Source organism: Amphiprion ocellaris, chromosome 3, assembly GCF_022539595.1.
Source record: "Amphiprion ocellaris isolate individual 3 ecotype Okinawa chromosome 3, ASM2253959v1, whole genome shotgun sequence".
NCBI lineage: Eukaryota > Metazoa > Chordata > Actinopteri > Pomacentridae > Amphiprion > Amphiprion ocellaris.
Window position 1 is genome coordinate 18,538,037 of NC_072768.1, and position 19,925 is coordinate 18,557,961.

The 19,925-nt window shown below is 44.9% G+C and overlaps 1 protein-coding gene across 3 annotated transcripts in view; it reads left to right on the forward strand.

Moving 5' to 3' along the window:
- Positions 1–1,574: 1,574 nt before the first annotated feature.
- plxnb2b (plexin b2b) overlaps positions 1,575–19,925 on the forward strand; it is a 120,719-nt gene continuing 102,368 nt past the window's right edge. For 2 of the 3 annotated variants that reach the window (XM_055009143.1, XM_055009144.1), the window contains exon 1: positions 1,575–2,263. The gene's annotated coding sequence lies outside the window, so the exon portion shown is untranslated. The remainder of the gene's footprint in view (positions 2,264–19,925) is intronic. The other variant, XM_023278570.3, reaches the window with a different exon arrangement.

A 19,925-nucleotide genomic window follows, 5' to 3' on the forward strand; every position in this document is an offset into this window, starting at 1 on the left:
CCAAAACTTCGACCTAAACATACCTAATTAATGGCATTTCTTGGAGGTATTTTAGAGGCATTTGTCTAGAAAAAAGACAGAACCAGGTAACTGTACATCTACAGAAGATATTTTGATCTGAGTAGGGAAAGTGGAGATGGGAATAAGCACATTAAAATTGGCTGAACTGCATTTAGCTGCTCCTGGTTCCTGTTATAGGCTCTGCTGACTCACTGTCATAGTTTACTGGGACAGTTGAGCTGAAAAACTGAGTCACCGTAAATGCTTAATACTTAAGCCTTTTATACATTGTCTGTTGGTGGGAGACTGCTTCCTGGTTCATTTTGTTGGTAGCATATTGCTAAACCACCTGCAAGATCTCAAGCTGTTTTGACATTTTGGTAAACCGGCCCTTTAACATTTTCAAAAAAAATATTTAAACAGACATGATCTATGTAATTTCCATATTTTATAGGCATCGGAAAACAAAAAATAATATAAAAAAATCGTTTTGCTAGCTATGACTAGACAGAGTGAGGTAACTACACATTTATGAAAGTAGAGGTGGGAATAATCACATTAACAATGGCTGAATTCCATTTAGCTGCTTCACGTTCCTGGTAGTCTATGCCGACTCACTGTTGAGGTTTACTGGGACACTTGAACTGAAAAAGTGAACCACTGTAAATACTTAAACATTCTCTACAGTGGCTGTTGGTGGGAAAGTCTCTATTGGGTTGTTTTAGTGTCAGCATATTTCTAAACACCTGCAAGAGCTCAATCTGTTTTGACTTTTGGGTGAACTGGTCCTTTAACAGTTCCAAAAATCTTACTTTAAACATTCCTGATTTATATAATTTCTATATTTTAGAGGCATTTGTATTTAAAAAAATATCCCTTTGGTAGCCATGACTAGAGAGATTTAGGTGACTATACATCTATACAAGACACGTTGACCTAAGCAGGGGAAGTAGAGGTGGGAATAATATCAGTAACAATGGCTGAATTCCATTTAGCTGCTTCAGGTTTCTGGTACAGTTTATGCTGAGTCACTGTCTGCCCTTTACTGGGACACTTAAACTGAAAAACTGAGTCATTGTAAATTTTTAATACTTAAGCCTTTTCTGCATTGTCTGATGGTGGGAAAATGCTTATTGGGTGATTCTGGTAGCAGCATATTTCGAAATACTTGCAAGAAAAAACAAAATTACGTACATTAACTTCATAGGTGGCCTTTTAAAATGATTAAAGGGACTTATTTATGAAATGTGTAAAAGCAATGTGTCTAGGAAAATGGTTATTGTGTGTGTGCTGTATATATATATATATATATATATATATATATATATGTGTGTGTGTGTGTGTGTGTGTGTGTGTGTGTGTGTGTGTGTGTGTGTGTGTGTGTGTGTGTGTGTGTGTATAATATATGACTCGGTTTTTATATACACACAGTTGTGAGATGGGGAAACGTTAGTGATCCAAAAGCCTCACTTTGTATTATTTTGCTCCACTTCCATGTGAATATGGTGGTATTTTGCCTGGAGTGACCTGGAACCGCCCCCACACTGCTGCTGGATCCGGACCACACTTTGGGAAGCACAGCGCGGGGCTGCTGCCGCCACACAGCTCCCTGCGCCCGCGGAAATATCTCGGTGCGTCGGCGAACAGACGACACAACTTGTTCCCTTTTTCCCCTCCCCTCCTCGCACTACTTCCCGCTTGTTGCCCTCACACCGGCAGTGTGCAGAGAGAGAGAGAGAGACAGGAGGGGAAAGGCTGCTTCCTTTCGGTTCCCGGTCGCGTCCGTTCTCCTCCAGTGCGCGCTTCTTCCCTCCTTCCTCCTCCTCCTCCTCCTCTTCCCTACGAACACAACCTCCGGCTCGTTCAGATGACAGTGGAGGCGAACGCGCATCCCACAGGTGTGTAGCTTCCAAGTGAGCCGCGGCTTGTGGAGACACATGCACACCTGGATTCTATCATGTGACTCGGCACCTGGGCGTGGAGAAAGTGCCGATGTTCTAAGCAGAGACTCTTTTGTTGAGGAGTTGCCCGTGTCGCCTGTGAACGGGAACTGATACAGCCAAGTAGCCCCGTTTTTTTACGGAATAGTGCCTTTCTGAAACCTGCTCCCGGGACGCGTGAGGAAGAGTAAAATGTAAACTTGCTTACGGACGTCTTTCTGTTATTTTTTTTTTATTCTGAATCCATCGTGGTGGGAATTTCGTCAGCGTGGACTGTTCGCGCTTGTGCAACTACTCTCTTCGCTCTTTTTTTTCCCTCCAAGGTGAGTTCCGGGAAAACTGGTGTATCCCATCAAAGCGGGGTTTGGATCTGTTTGCTTCACCGTTTCGCCGTAGTTTCAATTTCAGACCCTGGTAAATACGAGCACCAAGTTTTGATAGGCTATTATACGCCCTGTTGATACGGCACGGGTGCGTAAACCGTACCCGGGAACGCTGTTACTTCTATTTATACAACACCGCTGCTCTTTACGTGTTACTGTTTCACTTATTGTTGCTGACTGCCTGCTCTGTTCCCCACATATGTGCCGATAAAATCCTGAAAACAAGCTCTCTGAACCACAGTGACAAGCAAATACGTGTTAGCTTTCTTAAAGATTTCAAATTACGCACGAAATTTCAGTTTTTGTGCATGATTTATGAAATGCATTTCAGCCTTTCATAGTTGCACTGATCACTGTCTGGGTGCAAACTTGTTCTGCTCCTCTCAGACTCAACAGCTGATTGTAAGAGGAGGGGGGAAAAAACAGCCCTGAAGACATGCTTTTCACTAAACCATGCATTTTATTTCTGAGGCACTAGAGCCACAGCATCTGCCTGGTCACCTCATAAGGAGCAGTCTGTGCTGGAACACAGGCAATTTCAGTGAGAAATGGGCACATGAGCTGTGTTCCTCACCTCTGGACACTAGGCTGTACATCAGCATCGGAGAGGACAGAAGTAGCAGTGAGCAATGCCTCCTGTTTGTTTTTCTTTTTTTTTTCCTCCTTTTTTTCTCCCTCCCCTCCCTCTGTCTTGTGTCTCTCTTGTGGAGAACAAGGAGACAGAAGCACTATTCATGTCCCTGTTGAATCTCCTGTGCAGTTCTGTCAGTCTGTATCTCTCAGTCCCTGGCGCAGCCCTCAACACGCCACTGTACTGCCTTGTTTCCGCCCCTAAATCGTCCTTTTATTCGCAGCCCTTGCCTTCTTCCAGCCCTTGTAGACAGATCTACTGTACACAGGGTGCTCCATCTCATGCGGATTACTCCCATTAAATAACATTATACCAACAGTCTCGTAGTGGGAATGGATTAGTGCATGGAGGGGGCACGTGGAAGCAGGAAAGGCGGCTGCCGGTGGTAGAAGTGCTGGTTGGAAGGGGGTTAGAGCAGGGGGTCAGCCTCCAGTCTCCTGACTGCTCAGGGGATAGATGCCATCTGCTCACATGGACACACACAAGCAATTGAAAACCAAGCTGCTTCCTTGTCCCTTTTTTCCACCATCTCTGTCTTCTTTCTCTCTCTCTCACTCACACACTCTCTGTGCCCCACAATGCTTCATTCAGTGTTTATCTCCTCTGCTCTGAATAAATAGAGACACCTTATCTGCGCAGAGGAGAGTGGTGATAAATGTTTTCTCCTGCTCCCTGCAAGGGTGAAGAAGACAAGCGTACAACACTTTTTCATCTCAGATACTCTTTTCAGGACAAGTGAGTAGGAGAAATTTCTCATTCAGGTCATGTTAGTTTTCAGGATTCTGCAAAAACAATCCCAAAAGCCGAATGCCAGCTCATGCTCGATAATATGAGGAAGGCAGAGAAAACACACAAACAAAGCAGGCATTTCCATGAGGCCGCCCCACCTCCTTCCCCTTTTAGTGTAATAGGCCGCGAGCTTTGGAAATGAAACTTTGTGATGAGATCCACTTAGAGTGTTTTTGGATACTGCGAAGTAGCCTGTGACCGGCTGAAAAACGGAGGCGGTGAATTGCTGGCCAGTGAGCACTCAGCTGTTAAGTTCCTACATGTTTTGGGTGAGCTAAAGTTCACCCTGCTCTTTTTTACAGTTGTACAGTTTTCTCAGATAGCTGAAACCTCATCGTGTCCTGGAAGCATGCGCCTCATTTTGAAGAGTTTGGCAGTATTTTTTGAGGTCATATGATTTTAAAGGCATCCGCAGTCTCTTTTGTTTCCTTTGCACTGGATTACTGACTTCTGTCATTTTCATTTTGAAAATAGTACCATAATCCTCATAAGCAACAGGCAATCCCATGCCTCCTGTCCGCAGTGCACAGGCAGAAATACACCACTAAACAAACTGATACATGAAAAGTGTATGACAATGGTTCATTGCAAGTGGCTCATTTTAAATTACTAGTTAATCTCCTTGTTTCCTGTCCTTACTAAACACAGGATGTACTATAAATCATTATTATATTGCTTTATCTGTTAGACCTACTTTAACTTTATAAAAAACATGTTGTTGGGTGTTTGACCAACAATCTCGCTCTTCACACTGGACTTTGTAAATTTAGTGGTCATAAAATAGGTTTTCCACACATGAGAAACATCCATATGCATTACCTTGTTCCTCTTGCTTATCTAAGGTACACATAGTTTTCAGAGGAGTGTGGGCAGATGCCTGACGGCTGTGTCAGCTTGGCATTAGGCAGCTAAAGAATCTGGGGAATAGAGATTTCCTTTAGATTGGAGATATGCTCGTCTTTTCATGTCTGAGGATTATCCTGTGATGAAGGGACGTCATGCTGAGGTGGATTCCTGATCTTATCTCGTCTGGGTTTGGCAGTGGCCAACCTTGCCCTCGGATTCCTTGGCCTCGGCCTAAACTATCCCCTCAACAGTTTTCCTGTCTGTAACCCCACCCTGTTGCTCTGATGTGCTGTTGTTTGTACCTCACACTGCCTCGCTTTCTACCCAACACTTCTCCCCTTCTGACATGCACTTGAGATCAAAAATAACAAGCAGATGTGTAGCAGACTTGTGAGGTGTGATCATGCTAATTCTCAGGCTATGAGATAGGCTCTGTGGCAGAAGATAACCAGCCTGGCATGTCTATGAACCCAACATCTCCAACCCAGCACCTCATACAGTTTTAAATTCACTGCGACCCATGCTTTAATCTGGTCTATCCGCAGGCTTCCTACCAAACACTTCAGCCCCAGACATTATGGTCAAGTACAGCTCAGCAGGGTGTACTTTTACCTCTAAAACAACCTTGACACTTTCTCAACCCACACTGTCTTTCATCCCATGTCCACAACCAACCACACCATGCAGTCAACCCATCTTGACATAATTTCTCCTACACACCGCTGCCAGCATCTGCTGGTTTTCTCCCCACTCCTGCCCACACTGCTTTTCTTCTGCCCTCACCTCTACCTTTAACTATTGTGACTCTTCCTTCCTCTCTCAGTGCTTAGAGCATGAGTAAGAGGAACATGATGAATATTGTAAACATGCTCACACTCCTGAAAGAGCTAAATGATTCACATGAGGAGGGAGCTGCCTTAATTGCTTGGTTGAGAGGTTGTGGGCAGGATGCTCTGCATAAGAGCTGAGACATCCTGGTATCTTTGAAAAGACAGAGCCTAGAAGAAGTGGGCTGGTGTGCTATAGGGTGTGCAGAGGTAGGCAGCTACTTGAAAATAGTTGGCCCAGAGGAAAGCAAGATCTCCACTGCTGTTCAAAAGATATTTTGGGAACAACAGTAGGATTTACCCCAACGGCATTGAGGTTGCAGAAGTGAGTATTGAAAGTCAGTGACAGATTACAGATGTGTGCCTCAACCACTTCACTATGGCACCTGAACTGACTGTCTCAGACAGACACATAGTATTGCACAGGCTTTTGATGCTACTTGTGTAGTAGAGGCCTGTCAGCCAGCACACCTACTCAGGCCACTGGCAAAAGTTCACTCTCAGCTGGGCGTTTTGCCTGACACCACAGAAGAAAGTATCTGAAAGCTTATCAGAAATGATGAAAGTGAGGAGTGACCTTGTTTCCTATCCTGGGAAATCTTTGTCAGATGCTTCCTTCTCGAGGTTTGTATTGGCAGGAGAAAAGAGAGCAGGAAGTTAATTTATTTTTTGCTTTGGTAATTGAGTCTGGTACGTATGGCTATCAAAATACTATCCATTTAAACACTTCAGAGGGAAGTCGGTCGTGCCTGCTTCAATCAGTGTAATGTGACAGCCGATGTTTGGGCCACCTCCCTTACTTTATGATGAAAAGATGACTCAGATCTCACAGACTTTAACATATTGAAGATGAGTCGACGCTTCATTTCTGTGCAAATTGAGGGTGCCTGTGCAGGATTTGGCAGCTTGCTGATATATCTTTCTCAGAGAGCTTTGGGTTTGAAATGGACTTAGGCTTACAGTAACCACAGAATAATGGAAACTGTGTAGAGCCACTTATTCCACCTGTAATGCATTTTCACTGCACTTTTTGTTCTTGACTGAGTTGCTCCACGTCGAGTGCCATTTAATCGCAGCCAAGGCACCGGAGGGTGCAATTCATTTTTATCCATGTGAGTCATTTCACAGTTAATCCTCAAACTGACCAATTTACTCCCGCCAAGATCATTTTTAATTATCACCTCTGCTTTACAGCTAATATGATGACCAGCTGGTTTATGTTAATATGGTAGTTGCTGTCAAGTACTGGCCCTTCTTTTTTTTTAGGTTTTGCATGTACACTGGGTGATTAATTATGAAGGACTGGACGTGAGCCTCAGCCAGAATTGGTGGGTGACAGATGCATGAAGGGTCAGTGCATTGGCAGCAGCTGGAGATGAAGGTCACACTAACCTGAGAGAGCTAAGGGGGGAGATAATGTGGCAGACTGAGGAAGACATAGAGGAATGCTCCGTGTAAGTGTAACTTTGTTGAAGAGATGAATGAATCTAACGGTTGTCAGAAGCAAGTCACTTGCAAAGTATACATACAACCTTTGCAAAGACGTAGACATTGCTTTAAAAAAGTACTTACATGCTTTATTTTGTAACCAACAGACAAGGTCTCTCGGTTAATAACTGCTTTTGCAAGCAGCTGTTATCTATTTATGTATTTACATATTTTTATTTATTCAAAAGAGGGGCATTTTAGATGGCTGGCCAGAAATGTGCATGTGTAATTTTAAGTGTAATACATTTTTGAATGATATTTAGAAAGGCAGTACATTTGCACCTCATTTTTGTTTCATTTACGGATTTTTTATTTTTATTTTTTTTTAGAAAATAAGCCCAGTATTATTATTGTGTATTTCTTTGGACTTGATCATTTGAGTGTGTTGGAAACAGTTCATGAAGCTCAGATTTACATTTGAATAACTGCTCAAATTTGAAACCGTAATATAAAGTGTGCAGTCATGAGGCCTAAACTAGCAATAGCAATATTAGATCTTGAGAAACCATATGCTGTCCTTATTATCTCTGGCATCTGCTGAAACCTGCTGGCAGCTGGAAATGGACATGTGGGTGGCAGCACTGCTGGAGGTTGGGTGTCTGTCCCCTTGCTTGTCTGTTTCACTCAAAATTTGAAGTCTTGCAAGTTTTCATGGCGGATAGACGAGATCTTCCATATACCTGTGCTTGTCAGTGTGAAGCTCGAGGGCCTCCTTTAACACTCAATTGCCGTTGGTCATTATGTGTTTTTATAATGAAATCTAATGCTAAATGAATGAAATGAAAATGTGAAGCAGAGTGCACATGTAATTGACTTTAAAGTGCAGCGCATTCAACAGCACATTAGATAAATACATAAAGTTTATATGTGTCTATACATCTTCTAGCATGTCCACATCTAAATTCACAACCTTATTATCAAGCTGGGATGATGTAGTATATATGCAAAGATATCTACTTTCATTACATTTCATTATGAAATGGTGTTACAAAAATGAAATCCTTTTTTTGTCAGTATCGTGTCCTTGTCTCTGTTAAATGAGGGGGGTATCGTGGCCTTTCAGTAGCCTATGATCCGAGAGGGACCCATTAAAATCTGTTCATACAGCGATTGTTAAAGTTACTGAGAATGTAGTTAAATGCCACTGGCTCTGTTGCTTCTCTCATCTGTAAACTGACAGACCATTTTACTGTGGCAGCAGTCTGAGCAGCAGTAATAATACTGCCAAAGATACTGCCTTAACCTTAGAAGCTGACATTTTTCTAGTGACCACTCGGTACTAAAATTTGGGCGCATCTGAGGCCCAATTTGCTGCGGAAGCAATATTTTTTTTAAGGTATGCGTTTCTTTTAAATGCTTTTAATATCAATTCCCATGAGGAAATTAGCTGCCCAATGTAGCGAAAAAGATAAAAAGAACATATGCACAAAAACAAATGAAAATTTGCATTTGCAGCAAGTGTGGATGTGAGATTTGTCACGTTCTTGTACACTTGAGTGTTCTAGGTCATATGAGTGAGTCAGGTCTTTACCTTGTTGTACTGTGGTGAACTAAAACCATGCATGTAGGAGTGCACAACGCTCTGCTTTTGTGATGATATACAGGAACATTAGTTGTGTCTAATCAGCCAACCATGACCCTTGTGCTGGAGCAGTGTGGACGAAATCACTGGCCTCGTGTTTATAACTTCCTGTTAACATCTCCGTGGCTGAACCTACTTTCCACTTCTCTTTATCAGCAGAGTCTCTTATCTTTTCTGTTGTACTCCATAACTTTTTTTCCCCCTGTCGAATCTATTTTTTTCCCCCACAACTCTGTTCTTTGTCTTTTCTCGCTCAGTGTGTCTGTAGTCTACGTGGATATTAATCCTGGTGCTTCAAACCTGCCTGGGGCTTGAAGCTGTCTTCTGAAATGCAGATCTGTGGAGGTGTCATCATAGCTCTATGTCTTGGGTGTCTGCACTTGCCCCCCAGCTTCACACTCCTATTCGTGCAGGGGTGATGACATGCATTATTCCTCACTGACTCATCTGGGCAGCCTCAAAGCTACCCAGTTTTGTTTCCCCTCTCAACTTTTTCAGCAGAAAATAAAAATAAAACAGAAGTTGGTAGATATTTTATGCTGGTGTGTGCAAATCCCGTAGACATGACATCTGCATCTCTGCAAGCTGTCCGTGTACAGTTGGTCAGACATGTGATGGTAATGCAGACAACTTCTTCTTCTTCTTGCAGTTTATTTTTATCCTGTGACACACTGTTTCCCAGTATTCCCCTTTTGACAGATCTGTGTTTACAGTTGCTCCACACAGGGTTTTCAGCCTCTAACTAAAGCAAATGATAGGCCTAGGAGAAATGACATCAGAGTCGCAGCCACATGCCCTTGTAAGAATGCCTAAATATTTACAAGCCCTCATAACACATGTTAGCCTTCCACTCAGCCACCGATTTTTTTCAGCGTGAAAGTTTTGAAACACAGCCCTGTGGTCGCTGCCTTCTGCTGTAACTACGTCTCTTCTACGTCCTGTCTGAGCCGATCCCACGTCACGTCCCTTGGTGGAGCTGGGCTCTTTAATTACTGTCATTAGTCGGAGTAGATCTGCTGCTGGGGTTACAGAACCTTATTACCAGAACCTTGTCTCTTTCCTCCCCACACAGTGAACAGCCTAATGCTGCTCTCTAGTGCGTTCTCTGAAAACAAGCTGCAGTTACACTGTTTACAGAAAACATTCTGCCAAATTGGATCCCCAAATCACACAAGTCTCACCAGGAGACATTTTCCCCCTCCACTCTCATCCTCTTTCAATTGGATATGGAGAAGTTTGCAGCATTGCAACAGCAGATTGAGGCAAAGTGGGGTATAAGAGGGCATGTGTGCTGTCGCTTGTTTACTTGTGGACCGGTGCCGACTGGTGGTGCGACCCGGCCGGAGTAGCCATTTATCCACCACTCCAGACCTCCATTAAGATCTCTCTGTAGTCGTCCCTGTTGTGATCAGCAGTACACTTCCACTGACATATCTCTCCTTCTCCCTCAGCCGGTGTTTTTATATTTAACCACGTTCTGTTCTGTTTCAAATCCAGTCTCTGTTTTATGCCTGCCGTCAAGATGTCATCATGCATTCCTCTGTGTCTGTTGTTTAATTAGTAATACAGAGTTTGCTGTCCTCTTTGGGTAATGGAAAAAAGGCAGTCACATCTTGGTCCCATTGGGCTCTTATGTGTCTCTCCACCTTCTGACATGAAAACAAAACATTATCCCCCTTGAGCAGCGTGCTAAAACGACACATCTGTTCTCCACACAAGATATAAACAAAACAAGTCCCAATCACTGAAAACCAGCACGATTATTAAATGTGGTTTAATTCCAAGTGATGAACAGCCTGTTCTTTCAGGATGGGAAATCTGATTAGGTGGGATTATAATGACTCAGTGTTACATTTCTGGCTGCAGTGCTCATTGTTAGACCTGACTGCACCTTTATAATACTGATATTTGTGTTTTATGTCGTCAGCGTTGGACCATAAAGGTGTGGCTGTCTTTATCAGCAAGGGAGCATTTGTGAAACTTGTCATCAGGACATTTGTTCACTGTCTAAAGTTCAAACATACACTAGCACAACCTGTCGACAGACTTTTTTTTGTTATGTTTTTAAGAACTAGGTTAATCCATGGAAAAAAGTAATCAAGTGCAAAAAAATCATCCTGTCACAGCATCCACATCCCCATGCTGTGCATCATCACTGAGCAAATGTTGAAAGGTTTCTGGGTTAAAGTAGGCTTTTAGGTGCCACGATCTTGTGACAAATGCAATCCCACCCTTGTCTAATGGCATGCACCTCGTGTTGGTTGGCACTGATGTTAATAACAGAACACAAGCTACACTAGACCCTGTACTTCAGTGCATTATTAGCAGCTGCAGACCACCCGTGGAGCTCAGACAAATAAAAATCCCATTTCCTCTCTTTCCATTGGTGGTATTAAGAGCTGAGGATTGTGCTGTTGCCTGAGTGCCAATGAAAAAGCCACTCAGTGTGTGAGCAGTTAAAGCCCTCTCAGCGCAGCAAGGGTGAGGCCTTCCTTCTGTATGCATCACCCCAGCCAGCTTGATCGATTCACTGTTTGCTCTGTCTTGTCTAAGTGCGAGCGCACACTGCCCACTCTGCCCACAGAAAATAATTCGGGCTTTGACCAGGGCAGCCTGCTTCCCCTAGGCTTAGCAGGCGCCCGAGCACACACACAAATACACAAATGTATACATGTACAGTGAGTCCACATGCAGTCCGTCTTTCAGCCTAAGGGAGCTGGGCAGCCGAGGCTCGGATCCATGAATTCCTCATAACACAATCTGTTGGCTGATCAATAATTCAATTCTATCTGTGAGCAAGCATGTCTGGATCCAATCTCACCTGCACCTCCCTTGGCCTTTCCTTAACAAGGTGGGTGTTGTGTCCTTGTGTTGGGCTCAGCTTATGTCTGTGTGGTTCTCTCTGCCCTTGTGTGTGCTGATTAGTTGGCTTTAGTTAGTTCTCAGGCAGCAGTTGTTCTAGTCTATCGTTTCTGTGTGCACGCATGAGAGCCCCGGACCGTTGTGGATTTTGCAGCGCTCATCATTATTTCAACCGTTTACATCTCTCGTGTCTTTGTGTCCACGGCTGCGACTGAAAGTGTCCGTCTACAGTTGGCCAAGTTGACGTGTTTGTGTGGGAGTGTGTGTGCGTCTGAGCTCATGCATGATCTGTCTCTCCCTCCAGGCAGCCTGGCAAATCAAAGGCATGGATCTCATTAAAAGGTACAGAGCCTGTGGAGAGGTCAGCGGCTAAGTTCCCTGATTAGTCGGATGCGGCGGGCTGCCTGGGTGTTGTGTTTGGCGGCTGTGTGTTGGGGTGGGGGTGGGAGGAGGACAGTCATCGACGTGCCTCTCATCCCTCTCCAGCTCCACACCTGGTGGCTGCTCTGCCCAGCTCTTTCTCACCGTGGGCCTCAGCCTCATCTGACGGGGTCAAGGACAACACACAGGGGCACGGATTTACCCCCAGCTCCCATTGCCTGGCCTGCTCTATCTCCCCCACTTCCTATCACGGCCTAATGGGTTGCCTACTTCCAGTTCTGTTTTTATCCCTCTTTGAGTGTTTTATCAAAGGCTGCATTCAGTTTCCATCCCAGTGACAGCCTCTCTCGCTGCATATCAAGCTGCACCAATAGCCCGATGAGCTGCTTTCTGGGTCGTTAGTAACTCATTCCAGGGCCCGGACTCCTATCAAAGTCAGTGACCATGAACCGGGGATGACTTTGAGCCAAGGGCAAAGTGTGTGTGTGGGTAACTGTGAGTTAGAGAGACAGGGTGCATCTGAAGGTTGCCTGACTTTGGACAGTTTCTCCCTTTTCCCTCTGAATGGTCTTTCTCTTTACTCTTGCTGTCCCGTCCCCTGTGTGCCTCTCGGTTTAATGCCCTTCCAGATAAAACAACGCCGGTAAACTTCCTCTTTGTTTCTCCCTCTCCTCCTCTTCTCGCTGATAACCACGCTATCTAAAAGTAGGCCCTGGCAGCTCTCCCTGTCTATTCACTCCCCCCACTCCACCCCCGTCACCTCCCCCTCCTCTCTCCCGGTATGGTTAGGTGTATTGTATGTAATCAGTAGATGGGGGAAAGGGTGTGCTTTTTTTTTCTTTCTTATTTTCCTTTTCTTTTCCGGGCCGCCAGAAGAGGTGGCGGGAGCGATTGCGGATGGAGGGGACTGGCGCGTATCTGCTGACTATCACTTCCATTAAGTGTGCTGTCCTCAGCCGCCTCCCCTATATGCCCAGAACCAGCTCTCAGTAAGCCCCTTTTGTTAAGTGTCCAGCCTTTCTAATCCACAAACCCTTCAACCCGAGACTCTTCCTACATACGGCTTGAGATCATTTCTGAGGTCGATTTTTGTTGCTATACAGAGTATATCAGAGTTTTTAAGATATATTTGTATAGGCGATGTCTCGATGTAATTTGCAAACTTTTGCATCCATTTCCCCCGAGAGCAGAGAGGAATCAAATCACAATGCACACTGTGGTATAGCTTCCACTGCCTCTCCCTTCGCACTCTCTGTCCCGCTCATGCTCAATCAATTAATAAAGCTTGACATTTATTGGAGAAAACAAATAAAAGTGCTTGGTTTGGGGATTGTCTCGTATGAAAACCTCCCCTTCCATTTTCGTGTTTGTTTACATATCAGTGGACGTCCGGATCCCTGGACGACAGTGTGCTGCCAAAAATGAAGGCCTCAAAGGAATTTAGTTTAACGCTGTGCAAGTGCCTTTTCTAAAGGGCAGTGCTGCGCCTCTGGTTATCGATGTCTGTTTAGCAGACTAATCAGTGCTTTAATTAACAAAAGTCAGTTCAGAATATCAATTATAGTTTTCCTTTATTTGGAGTCATGTCACACCAAGAAACAATTATGACTGATTGTGAGTTTCTATTGTCTCTTGCTGGCAATAATTAGTTACTTTTTGTGTATAAATCACATTTTTTCATAAATAACTTCCAGTCCTGCCCTCATCTGCTCTCATTTGTTTTTTTTTAATATACTAATGGGTGGTTTTAAGCTCCCCTTCCCTGAAAGCATGGGTTTGTGAGGATCAGTGAGTCTGTCCGGAGTGTGTTTTGTCTCAGGGAGAAGGCTGTGTGTTTTTATTCAGAGAGCCTTAGGGGCCCGCTAGCATTTTCTCTCAGTCTCATCCCAGTCCAGACACGCTCCGTGCTCTGGTATGACAAACATCTCCACGGTGCTCGTTCAAACTACAGCTCAGTCTTCATGGAACACAATCACCTCCACGCACACATACTTTATTCAGTCACACTACCATACACGTTTTCCTTGCTTTCTGTTTATCTTCCTCTCATTGTCAAACATCCTCACACACACACACTCTCAACTGTCCCGTGAATCTGTGAATACCAGGCTCCCGGGTTCCTCTCTTTCCCTGGCTGGGATAATAATGTGGTTGTGGCCCTCTCTGTGAAACAACAGATCTGCTTTACAACCGCACCTCTCTGTCTGTTTGTGTGGTGTGATGGAGTGTGTGTTCTCATCTGGAGGCATGCCATCAGCCCGCAGTCACACTGTCATCACCCATAGCCTCCCATAGCAGGCAATGAACAATGTTTGGTTTCACTTCATCTCTTCCCTTTCTCTGTTTTATCCCGTATTTCTTTCTTGTCTGATTGAAACAATCCTTATGTTTTCACTTCTTCTCCGTGTTTGGAAATAATTTGTCATGCCTGATTGTGTTTGAGACATGACTAGGGTATGGTTTTTTTCAGTTAGCGCAGAGTAGTTTGCATTTGCCGCTTGGCCCGTCCAGAGTGGGTAAAGGGTGCAGTGGAACCAATTATAGCAATGGGTTTTGTGTGCAGTAAGCGTAGCGTGGCTGTAGTGGGTGTGATGGGTTTTTAATGGGACTGAGCCACAGTCACAGATGTAAAGCCTTGTTGTTTTTGGTGATTGCAATGGTCAGTGTGCGATAGGTGGGCCAGCAGAGCACAGTCTACTTGAATCTGTGACGGATTGTTAAGATCAAGCAACACTCAAAAGCCAGATGGTTTCTCACCAGTATTTTTTTTAAATCACTTGTTTGTTTCACTGATTTATAATTGAAATGAGAGTAGCATTGCCAACAATTTTTGCAAAACTCAAAACAGAATGAAAGGCCTGTGCTTTTGGGGTTAAGTGCCTGTGCCTCCATCTGTTGGTAACACTACTCATAAGCTTTGTTTGGTAGTTATATCCGAGGACTAAGCAGCAAAAGAGAATCGAATAACCTGACTTTTCATTTCTCACACTCATAACTGATGCGCTAATTGTGTGCTTATTCACAATAGGGGATGAAAGCAAAAACTCATCCTGAAGAAAGTATTCTTTGGATGTTATCTTTTGAGTAATGAAACTGTCCCTTCTTTCCTGTCTGTGGAGCCAATGTGTGATCTGCATTTTGCTTGGGGCAGTATAGTAAATGATATAGCTGGGGCCATTAGCTAGATCTTTGTCTGTTCAAGCTGCTGGCTCTTCCTGATAGCTAAAGTGTTTTCTGCTTATTAACCATGCTGTCATGTTGTCTTTTGTAAGGATGCACATTAATCTAAATGCATGCAAGTACATTAAGATTCTTTCTAGCAGCACACATTGAACCGCAAGAGGCTTGATCAGCTAAGAAATGACTGAGAGAATGCCACTTCACTAGTTTTTGCTTAGCTCAGTGTAGACTATCAAAGAAGTGATTTGTATTCGTGCTGTCTGACGGTCCCGTGCCCCGTTTGCAGTAGCCAATCTGGATGGGGGGGCGGGGGGAGGTTGTTATCAGAAGGCCTGAATGAAACAGCTGCCGAGCACTCCTCGCCACAGCTCTGTTCAAGTCCTTCTACGCCTTTTGAAAATGTCATGTTCTGCCCGTTGTGTCAGACACACTGCTTGCTAATGGCTCCTGGCTCTGATCCAACCCTATCCCACATTCTGAACCTGGCTTTGGTTGCATCAGGCCCCTCACACAACTCGGAGACTTACCTGGATCATGCCAGCCAGCAGCTCCCTTCTGCTGGGGAAACGGCTTTCCACAATGGTCGAGGCATTTGGAGGATAAGCCCTAACCCACAAACTGGGATGGCTAACACATGCCACTGCTAACATGCTAATATTTAGCAGTGAGAGGGGTTTCAGCAAAGCCCTGTGGGTAAGCCACACCGGATTTTTCCCTTCACAAACCAACCCAGTCACATTGAAATGGCTTTTTCCTGCTGTTTTGACTGTGCCCTCTCTCTGCCCTTGACTCCCGGAGCTGCTATTGAAATCAAGTGCACGTACGGACTTGTCAGCTCCATGTAGCCACTAGCAGCTAGCCTAAGTGCATCACCCTTATCTGTGATGTCACTTGCTTCCTTTCCTGTCCATGCTCGTCTGAGCCAGGTCATAAGCCAGCCCTCCCCCTCCCCGAACCTGTCTGTTTGGTTGTAATGCAGCCTAAGCCTTTTGTTGAGAAGGGCATTAGCCTATATTTGTGGGCATGGGCACTTTGTCAAACAGACTTGGGAATGGCTGCTCCAGATGGGTGATTAGTCACTACTGTGTGTATGTGTGTCTTTGAGCGACTGTGAGAGAGCCACTGGTGTGTGTATGTGACCTAAGATAGGTTTGATTACACGGGGATGAGGCCGACAGCCTAAATGAAGATAAAACACAGGTGCTCACATTGTTTCATGTCATGCGCTTCTGTACGTGTATGTGTGTACGACTGTGTGACTCTGTGTGTTTATCATCTAATAGCTCCAGCCCACCCCATCACACATCCCCAATTCAATCTCATCTCTAGCTCTGACTCGGCTAGCCGGGCTTCCATCAGCAATTTGGAGTGCAGCTCTCATGCCTGTAGGCTGCTGTAATGATAGCTTTTGCAAAAAAAAAAAAAAAAAAGCCCAGCTGTTTGCTCACAAAGTATGAGAATGAAAAGTAGAGAGGAGGAAGAGGAGGAGGAGGATGAAAGCGTCACCATCCCCTCTATTGTACAGCTGCAATCTCATACAACTCACGAAGCAGACCTAACAAAAGCAAGAACACGTGCACCATGAAAGATTAATTGGTTGCTGTTAGCTCTAACTCTCATCATTACCTGCAGCAGTGAAGGTGGGGAATACAGAAACGAAACGTGTTGCCTAGTGTTGGTGAGGATAATAAGGCACCGGGGGGGAAGGCGTTTTTCTCTCTGGCCGCTGGCTGACAAAAAGTTTCCAAAGCCAGACACTCCGAAGTTAGAAACTGAAGCTGAGATGCTGTTGTTTTGTGTTCACCTGGTCTAGTTAGCTTGGTGACAACTCATCAGCTGGCACTGATTACACAGCGGACATGGTTAACAGCCCATTTAGAGTGTATGTGTGTCTGTGTGTGTGTGTGTGTGTGTGTGTGTGTGTGTGTAAGCGTGCACACAAGTAAGCACGTGCATAACATTGTGAGTGTGTGGTACACCACTGTCCAGACACATCTGCCTGGCTTTAATTAGTTTTGGCTGGCACAGGGACCAACCAGTCTCTCTGGTGTATAATAACAGCCTAGACAGTGGGTATTTATCAAGGTCTGAATACAGCTGAAGGATCGTGCATTCATTCGGCCAAAATCACTTTAAAGTGATTATGTTCTTTTTATTTTCTGAAGCTAGTTGCGAAGAAGTTCCTCTTTTTTTCTGCATGCTGGGTCATGTCGAAGCACAAATTATATCTGCTGTGAATGTCTTGGCTCTCTCTCAGTCCTCTTCTTCATTTATTTTCCCCTTTCCTCTCTTCTCACACTTCTTTTCTTGCCAGTCATTATATTAATATGTCATGTGTCTGACCCAAATTTCCAGGCCCTTGAGTTCTTCCAGGGCTCTTCCTCTGCTCTTTTTGATCAGAGCCATTGTAGTGAAAAGTATCTCAGCCAGAGAGAGACTGAGGCGATATTTCCTTGTCTCCTCAATCAGAATCAGTAAGCGGTCCTCGGTGAGCAAACAGACCTTCTCTTCAGTCTTTCCCTTTCCTGACTGCAGTGGTTTCTAATGAGGGCAGGAGATTTTCGCTGATGAACCAATATGAGCTGACAGACACCCTCCCCTCCCTTAACCTGCCTTCTACCTCTTCTTCCCCTCCATCCCTTCACATCTGCAAATGTTACCTGACGAGACTCATTTGTCAGCCCCCTCCCAGCTCCCCTCTTTCCGTCGACTTGCCCCAGCCACCTGATCCCTCCCTCCTGTTGTTCCACCAGTGCCAACAGACCTGAGGAGGCTGCTGTGTGTGTGTTTGAGTGGGCGGGGAGTCTGAAGAGACAAACTAAACTGAGCAGAGCTGAGGTGCACACAGGTGCAGCTCCTCTCGCTGCCCGAGGGATAGCTGTCAAAGTCTCTTCACTTTGGCCCTCTTTCTTCATGTCATCCCCACTGTGGTCTTTGCGTGTCTCACTCTAGTCTTACTCAGGTCTAGCGAAACACTCTTTCAGGACAGGGTGATCCCAGGAGTCGCAGTACCCACAGGGAACATCCCTGCAGCTGTTTCTCCAGCTGTTGCTCTTCATCGTTCTTCAACTTACGTGCTTCAGTATTGTATGTGTATTGTTTTTGTTATCATCGCTGACTTTCTACAAGGACAAGTTTCCCACAAGGGGTAATAAAGATTTCTACTACTACTGTAATTTATTGCATGCCCGAAGGGCCTAAGAAATATGGTGAGGAATTCAAAAGCAGTAGGAGCAACAGCTAACGTTGCCCCCGAGCTCCTCTTGCAAGTTGAGTGAATGCAAATGGACTTTTTTAAATAAAGCAGAGTTCCCCAGCTGTAATAGTCTGCATTCCTAGCACAATGCTGCGTAGCCCCATATCGCCTCATTCAATTCCACAGCAGCTTCCTTTTTGGGTGGGATTGACTGTCTGATTCCTTCCTGTGTCAGCTCACTGGGGGAAATTGCTTTGATTTTTGGGGCAGACTTGACCAGATTAAATAGAGCCAGTCCAGGCCATGTGGACGGGTGGCTCCCAGCCATCTACTCATTTGTGTTTCTCATTGTCGCTTGCAGCTCCTCTCCATTTTTGTTCTCTCCCCTTCCCTTTGTTTGCCTCACGCTTCTGCTCAGTATCTGGCCAACGATTGATAAGACCCAATCCCTGACAATGCTTGGCACGCAGCACAGGATCGGTGGCAGTGGCGCTCATGCATTGTGGCGAGTGTATGTCTGTTCAGGCTTTGGGAAGGAGATGGGATGCGGCTCACGTCATTGTTTATCTACCTTTCCACTTCCAGATGGCGCTCAGCAGAAAGAATGTGCTTCTTGAAACACTCTCTCTTTTGTGACTCCATCCCTTCCTCCATCTCTCCCGTGGCTCAGTCCGGTGTATGGACTTGGTTTTCAGGTCCAGAACGCGCAGCTTGAGGTGAAGGGAAGAGGTGGTGAGAGAGCCAAAATGGCAGACTGGGACTTGAGAGGGAGCCATAGAAAGTCAGGTGGTAGTCTCTGAGTGTGTGTTAAGACTTAGTGTGAGAGCATATGTGCTCGAGATTGTACCTCTGAGACGGCAGCACTTGATGAGTATTTGTGAGCCTGAATCACAATGCAAAGGCATGCTAGTGTGACAACAAATTTGAAATACTTGACACTTTTTTTTTCATTTTTTTGCGAGGTCATTGAATCATAGAAATCTCGTCTCAGTCAACAATTGAGTCGGCCGGCTCCAGTCCTCTTGGTCGTCTGGATTGATGGACGGTCAATTCCAGCAGCGGGAGATAATCACAACATGTCAGCCTCCACCGATCCAAACTCTTATCTGTGTCTGCCCACTGCCAGCATGCCACAAATGACCACAGGGACACGCATTTCTTTTTATTGTTCCAAAGCCCCAAGGGAGAGAATGGGTTTGTGTGTGCTGAAGTTAGCTTTTGCAGACTTGTGTGGCTGGATGAACACATTTACCTGGAGTGCACCTTCACCACAGGGGCACTTCAACAAAACTCACCTCCCTGTTTTGGAAAGTGAATGCACTTATGATAAGGCAGCACTTTCAAATGTTTTTTTCCCTGCTTTTGCCTGCTGCCTTTTTAGATGAATTATGCACTGTCTGAAGTGTTTGGCGATAAGCCTTTTTCTGTCCGAGTTCTCACTCAGAAAATCTTTCACTGTAACATGTCAATAGTATCAGGTTTGATACTGGCATTGTCCTGTGGTGCTATAAGGTGTTTTTTAAAAAAATCTTTTACCTCAAATACTCCTGCCTGTACCATCAAGTATGATCAGATAAGATTATCTCTCCTGAGTGTTTATTGCAACAATGGACTTGAACAAAAGTCTTGTTTCTCACATCCGCTCTGCTGCCCAAAGGTCTTTTCAGGGGGTTATTTTTCCCCGAGTGAACTGTGCTAATTGTGGCCTAATGGTGAGCTGTTATAGCTTAGAGTGGTAAAAAGCAGTCGGTTGGTGAGGCTTGCTGCCTTTCCTGTGTGGCCTGATTACGCTGTCTAGTTAATGCACCCTCCTCAGATAC